This window comes from Triticum aestivum, chromosome 3A (assembly GCF_018294505.1).
Source record: "Triticum aestivum cultivar Chinese Spring chromosome 3A, IWGSC CS RefSeq v2.1, whole genome shotgun sequence".
Classification (NCBI taxonomy): domain Eukaryota; kingdom Viridiplantae; phylum Streptophyta; class Magnoliopsida; order Poales; family Poaceae; genus Triticum; species Triticum aestivum.
This window is the reverse complement of record NC_057800.1, coordinates 646,036,638-646,042,380: the sequence shown is the minus strand read 5'-3', so window position 1 is coordinate 646,042,380 and position 5,743 is coordinate 646,036,638. Positions and strand designations below refer to the sequence as shown.

The window sequence follows — 5,743 nt, the reverse complement described above, 5'->3', positions numbered from 1 at the left end:
GTAAAAGAAGCCCCCAGGTATGACGAGCGCGGCTAGCGCATCTATAGTGTGCAAGTGAGGCACAAGTTGGCCCGTGAAGGCCTAGAGAAAGAATAAAAGAAAGAAAGAAAGAAAGAAAAACAGGACAGATGATGTATATGCAAAAAATTGACAGAGGAAGTGGACGAACATAGAGTCCGGCGCTAGGCGTAGAATCTTCGGAGTCTGGCCGCGTTCCATGGGTTCGGCTCGAGTCGATTAGTCGATGCATCCCGCAGTCGGTACGCTCCACCGGTCAGAACTTGGTCAATAATGAAGGGACCTTCCCATTTGGGCTCGAGCTTGTTCTTTTTCTTATCCAGCAGGCGTAGAACTAGTTCGCCAACGTTATAAGTTTTGGCCCGTACTTCTCTGCTTTGGTATCTGCGAGCTTGTTGCTGATAAAATGCGGAACGGGTTTTTGCTACGTCGCGCTCCTCCTCCAGGGTGTCCAGACTGTCTTGCCGATCGAGCTTGGCTTCTTTTTCTTCGTACATGCGCACCCGAGGTGAGTCATGAATTATGTCGCAGGACAAGACTGCCTCTGCGCCGTACACCATAAAGAAGGGTGTATATCCGGTACTACGGTTCGGTGTGGTCTGCAACCCCCAGAGTACGGAGTCGAGCTCCTCTACCCAGTGCGTGTTAGACTCCGTTAAGGAACGCACTAGTATGGGTTTAATGGTGCTCATTATAAGACCGTTTGCTCGCTCAACTTGGCCGTTGGTCTGTGGGTGATAGACTGAAGCATAATCGATCTTGATGCCCATTTTGCTGCACCAGAGTTTTACCTCATCGGCAGTGAAGTTCGTGCCGTTGTCAGTGATGATGCTGTGGGGGACGCCATAACGGTGTACGACCCCGGATATGAAGTCTATCACGGGCCGGATTCGGCTGTTTTAACAGGTTTGGCCTCTATCCATTTGGTGAATTTATCCACCATGACCAATAAGTATTTTTTCTTGTGGGTTCCCCCTTTAAGGGGTCCAACCATGTCAAGCCCCCAGACCGCGAACGGCCACGTAATGGGGATTGTTTGGAGGGCGATGGGTGGCATGTGGCTTTGATTTACAAAGAGCTGGCAACCGGCGCAACGTTGGACCAAGTTCTGTGCATCTGCCTGGGCCGTTGGCCAATAGAATCCTGTACGGCCTTACTTACAAGGGCCCGGGCTGCGGCGTGGTGACCGCCGAGTCCGGCGTGAATTTCTGCCAAAAGGTTCTGCCCTTCCTCTTCGGAGCTGCACCTTTGAAGGACTCCGATAGTGCTTTTTTAATACAATTCTCCCTCATGGACCCTGTAGGCCTTAGATCGCCGCACTATGCAACGTGCCTCGTTTTGGTCCTCCAGAAGTTCCTGCCTAGTTAGGTAGGCCAAGAATGGTTCTGTCCACAGGGCTATGATGGCCATTATTACGTGGGCTGAAAGTGTTATTTCGGTGGCGGAGCCTCCGATTGTGTCAGAGTGTTCGGTATCGGGTATTTTGGCCGGGTCCGGACTATTGTTATCGGTGTCCCCTTCCCATACTACGGATGGCTTGAACAGCCTCTCCAGAAATATGTTGGGGGGGGACCGCATCACATTTTGCGCCGATGCGGGCGAGGATATCCGCCGCCTGATTGTTTTTCCCGAGCCACATGGTGAAATTCGAGCCCCTCGAACCGAGCTGACATTTTTAGGACGGCGTTTCGGTAGGCCGCCATTTTCGGATCCTTGGCATCAAAGTCTCCATTTATTTGGGATATTGCGAGGTTTGAATCCCCACGCACCTCCAGGCGTTGAATGCCCATGGAGACTGCCATCCGAAGACCATGCAACAAAGCTTCGTATTTGGCTACGTTGTTGGAGTCTGTATACAATATTTGCAGTGCGTACTGAACGGTATCTCCGGTTGGGGACGTCAGGACGACGCCAGCCCCTAGACCAGCCAGCATTTTAGAACCGTCGAAGTACATGATCCAATTGGAGTATGCGCCGTACTCTTTAGGGAGTTCGGCCTCCGTCCATTCGGCGACAAAGTCGGCCAATACTTGTGACTTAATGGCTCGTCGAGGTTTGTATGTTATGTCGAACGGGAGGAGCTCAATGGCCCATTTAGCAATCCGGCCCGTAGCATCGCGGTTGTTTATAATATCATTAAGTGGCACTTCTGAGGCTACTGTAATGGAACACTCTTGAAAGTAGTGTCGCAGCTTCCGGGATGCCATGAATACCGCATAGGCTATCTTTTGATAATGTGGGTACCGTGATTTGCATGGAGTGAGGACAGTGGATACATAGTATACCGGCTTTTAAAGAGGAATTTTATGTCTGTCGGCTTCTCGTTCGACGACGAGCACCGCGCTTACAACTTGATGAGTTGCCGCAATGTACAACAACATTGGTTCGCTGATGTTTGGCGCAACCAGGATTGGGTTGGTTGCCAAAATGGCCTTTATTTCTTCCAATCCAGCTGTGGTAGCGTCCGTCCATTCGAAGTGTTCGGCGCGCCGAAGGAGGCGATAAAGGGGTAAAGCCTTTTTCTCCTAAGCGGGAGATAAAGCAGCTTAGAGCCGTCACGCATCTAGTTAACTTCTGGATTTGTTTGAGGTCTGTTGGGGTAGCCAACTGTGACAAAGCTCGGGTTTTGGCCGGATTAGCTTCAACTAGTATAAATGCCCGTGCGTTGCACCGGACGAAATATTAAATATAACTTGCTCCACGTGCAATTATGAAACACATTTTAATCCAATTTTTGGAAACATCAGAAATAAGGTTACACCGAATATTTCTTTTTGGACCATAAAATTCAGACATATACCCTAATAATGTTTATCATGACCTATTTCAGCTCCACACTTTCATTTCATCCGATGAAAAAGTAGTAGTGTATGAAAGTCTTTCAATCAATTTTTTGTTGTTGTTCAGAAAAACATGAATATTTCTTTTTTATGTGTTTTTTTAATTTCAATAATATTTTTTAAATGGAATCATTTTGATGGTGATGAACATTTTGTTGGAATATTATATTTCATTTGTAATTTATTTTGCACTATTTTTTGGGCTTTGCCCATTGAACATCAGACATCTCATTTCCTCTTTCCCCACATCCCACATAAAGCAGAGCTTCAGAATTAGAGTACCACGTATATTTTCAAACTGAATAGACGGTATAGAGATGGTACCAATAAAATACTATAGATAAAGGTTTTCCCACATCCATGACAACAGAGCAATCAGGTGACCATCTTAGAAAGTGCCTGACTAATGACATTTTTTCCACAAACAAAAGCACCAAATAGCACCATGTTCGTCCAAAAGCTGAGGGGAGGGATACATCACACACGCTGGAGACATTTCAAATTAGATAAGACTGGGATTTAATGGCGTTGGAAGGAAATGAAAAATCAACATCTGCAAAATGTTTAGTTATGTAAGAGAAGAAACCATGATAAATAAAAACATGTGTTTTATTGTGGAAATTGAAGCTCGGATAATTTGTAGACAAACCTGTCCTGTAAGAAGAGGTGTGTCCACACCGAGCTTTGATGCATCAGGTCTTCGTGTACGCACATGCCATATCTGCAGCTCAATAACTTCTAAACATTCAGCTAGTAATTTAGTCCTCAAAATAGTTATACCAAATAACTTCCTTACTTGAAGCATAGTTAATTACTTCTTGATGCCCTGAAATTTTAGCTCTAGAAATGTATCCTGCATACATAACAACAACAGTTTATGAAACAAAGACAATCTGTCAGAGTCAAAAAACATTAGAATGTGAACACAGGTTAATAATGAGAATCTGACTTGTTATTTGAAATTCTAAAATCTCACACTTCGAATATCTTAATCAAGTGGGTGCCCATGCAGCAAGGTGCACAAAATCAGCTCTTGTGGCCTTTGTTCTATCTATATATGATAAAAATAATACTGAGTTGTACCTTCAGAAAACCAAAAAATTATGCAATGTTGTACTCTGTAGGTCAAGAGTGATATCCATGCCTGGTGATTATTTTCTGGGCATTATGTCCCATAATGTATACTTGAGTGTGGTTTTCAGATGACAAACAATACAACCACAGTTTCAGTATAGAGAGATGTGTCATAGTTCGGATGCATCAAATTTGCTTGGCACTAAAAATATTAGAGCTTGGGTAGAAATAATAGTATCACACCAGTGTGAAAGATCTTTCTGACTAACTGTTTTAGGAATAAAAGAGATACAACGCAAATTCATTCAACAAACAACAACTTTTATGTTTGCCTACTTCTCAACAAAATTTCATAGCCACGGCTAAAAGTAAGACTAACAACCACACTAACCCAAAAAATCTGTTGGGAGATTAGATAAGTTATGCAAGAAGAAAAACAATACCAGGATTTATTTTACCTGGTTGAAGACTTGAAGGACGCAAGAAAAGACCCGATGCATTTTCTTCAAGCAATTCATCAAAATTTGGTGCGTGCTCCGTTTATCATGAAACCATAACTCGACATATAGTAAAGGTGCCCTGCGTTGCAACGGGAGAATACACCCAAATTCTATGAACCGTTGTTGGCTGGGTCGAGAAATTGTCTCGTGGGATAGTCAGCTTGAAATCGTGGGATAGTCAACACCAAATTTAGGAATAATTGAGCCTAACATCAAAGGTAGGTTTATGAATAAGTTCAGATATATCATCAAACATCCGAAAGAAATGTAGAAAATATGAATTGAAATAAATTTGTATCACTTTTTTAGTTTTTTTTTACTAATGCTAGATATATTATTGTTCAGGTTGAGCCTAACTATAGGACCTATCTTTCGACGTTGAACAATGAGCTATCCTCCACAATTTATACTTACAAGGGGTTAACTTGATAAGATAACAACTGAACATATTTATATTTCTAAAATGCTGCCAGAGGGATGCATGTTCAGCAGAATATATATATATATCGCCAATCTTATTTTCATCTAAGAAACAGGTACAATACAACATACAACAGCAAGAAACAAGTGCATTCAAACGGCCTCACATACCAAATTACTTTCCCTTTCAATACACACTCTTTGTGAGCTTGTCATAGTAAAAACAAAAGGGAAAATACATGAAACGAACGGGAAGCAAATAAAATAATTACATGATTTATAATTATATATAGTACAAACCAACTGAAGTCTATAAGTGCAGCTCTAAAACCCAAGTATTGAAACTTCAATGGGAAGAGCATACATAATATTAGAGACAAACCTAAAAAAATATGGATCCCATGGTTACCTTGGAGGAAAAAAAATCATATGAAGCTTTATATTCCAAAATCATCGATCTCTCCCTTCCGAAACACATCAAACAGAACCTGTATAACATAACTACTCCCTCCGTCCGGAAATACTTGTCATCAAAATGGACAAAAAGGAATGTATCTAGAATTAAAATACGTCTAATACATCTCCTTTTATCCATTTTGATGACAAGTATTTCCGGACGGATGGAGTACTACATACAACTATCTTATTTTTGCATTGGCGGATTCCTCAAAATCGTAGTACAGAGCTAGCAAGAAAAGATTATACACACTATGTAATAATCATGATTTTGAAAAATCTGAAAGTTAGTAAAACAAAAAATACAAATGTGTTAGGAAATATCAGTAGTCAGTCATCATACCTTTGCTTGAGCATGATACACATTACAATTAGATATACCAGGCAAGTAATCTTAAATTCATCGCTTAGTTTATTCATAAGAAACAAACATTA

General features: G+C 41.8%; 1 long non-coding RNA gene across 2 annotated transcripts; it reads right to left on the bottom strand.

Annotated features, from left to right (window-relative positions):
- Positions 1 to 3,192: 3,192 nt before the first annotated feature.
- Positions 3,193 to 5,382, bottom strand: LOC123058905 (uncharacterized). 2 transcript variants are annotated; one of them, XR_006427317.1, is made up of 5 exons: positions 5,262 to 5,364; positions 4,391 to 4,638; positions 3,655 to 3,711; positions 3,508 to 3,596; positions 3,193 to 3,411 (listed from the first exon to the last, which is right to left on the bottom strand). It is a non-coding gene; the product is annotated as an uncharacterized lncRNA (long non-coding RNA). The 2 variants fall into 2 exon arrangements; XR_006427316.1 differs by having other exon boundaries at positions 4,391 to 5,382.
- Between the last annotated feature and the right edge of the window lie 361 nt (positions 5,383 to 5,743).